Source organism: Opisthorchis viverrini (genome assembly GCF_000715545.1).
Source record: "Opisthorchis viverrini unplaced genomic scaffold opera_v5_30, whole genome shotgun sequence".
NCBI lineage: Eukaryota > Metazoa > Platyhelminthes > Trematoda > Opisthorchiida > Opisthorchiidae > Opisthorchis > Opisthorchis viverrini.
In genome coordinates this window covers 159,718-161,319 of record NW_008751686.1, presented here as the reverse complement: position 1 = coordinate 161,319, position 1,602 = coordinate 159,718, and positions in this window count along the sequence as shown.

Below are 1,602 nucleotides of genomic sequence, written 5' to 3'. Positions count from 1 at the left end.
CGTTCAGAAAGGATTTTACTTCGGGGTTGATGGCGTGACAATCTTCAACATCAATACGGTTGGACTTTTAACACAGTACTATTAATTACCGAATTCTGCGACAACAGATAACCTACCAGAAATCTCAAAGACCTTGTCGATTCACGATTCTTTCAGGTTAATCTATTCATTTGTTTGCGATTGCAATACAAACTATTGGGATCATACGATGTGATGTCTGAAGCAAAGAATTACTGAGCGCAAACCGTTCTGAGTGGAACGAAAGCAACCAAACAAATTAACAGGAAAGTTACGGCTCATCCGGTTAACTGCTGTCAACTAGGTGTACAGTGGTCAACCCGGTTGGTTCCTTCAGCATCACTTACTGTGCCACGAAACCTGTCAATAACCGTCCGTTAGCATGTGCTGACGGTAGCTGAGGTCACATGGCTACGCGACCCAACCTCTTGTCCCCCCAGATGGCATGTGCATGCCCTGATCCTGTCAGGACCTCTTATGGCTAACATGATTGAACATCCCAAATGTCTCACAAAAGGCTCTAACCTTTCGTATTGGTCCTCATAAGGCACTATCTGGCTTTTGTTGCCTATGTTTCTCTGCTGTAATTTGTATTTTCACGGTGGGTTGCTATTCGAGTCGTTAGGGAGGACATCTATCAATCGAGATTTCGTCCGGTAAGCAAGGATAATTTGTGCTGAAATACATTATTTAATTCATAATTGGAATTGTCACCAGTGCCGGTGTAGCAAAATTCCAGGGGGTTTCGGAACAGCGACTTCCTGGATAGCAGCTGAGGGCTTGACCGTTCGGCCACTTTCGGGACACAGAATGGGGCATACAATATAGACGAAAATGAACACACGCACGCTCAAACACTTGCTTTTCTCTGGAACTAACAATGTGTTTTGAAACTTCATCTCCATAGAAGCTGCGCACTGCATAGCATGATTATAAAGCCCGTACTAGCAATTCGTGAAGAGTACTCACCGGTAAAGTAGGCTGGCGTTACTGGCAGACATAACTTAATCCGGGCTGAGTCTCCTGTTAGTATCAGCTTAATTTGCAACTGAGTGCACAATGTACTTTTCAAGTTGAAGACAGGGTTGATGAAAAAAATCGTGGAACAAGCTGCCTTGTGAGCCACATGAAGGAAGAAATCGGCAGTGTGTAATCTTATAAATACCATGTTGGTAAATCTAATCACTAAAAACTGATTTTGTTGGACACGGCAGGTGGTTGGTCGGCATGTTATACTGTATTTTATCGGTGCAGTACAGTGGCCCGGAATCCTTGGAATACTTCGTGGTTACTCGTCCAAGGCACGAAGAGACTGGACCTTACCTTGGTGTGACGGTTTGCGCACCTCAGCGATCCATTGAGCTATACTGGAGAGTGTCTCGCGACACTCACAGTCTCTCATACCAGGTTGGTCAATGGTTAGAGGTCTGACGAACACAGTCTCCTGGCCCTCCAGGTTGGGGGTTGGAACATGTGGCGACTTGTTCCGTAGAAATGGTAATGCATTTGCATTTCCCGCCAAACACCGCTGCCTTGCGGTTGGGCTTTTGAGCCAAAGGCTTCGGTTGAGGACCTTAATCGTCC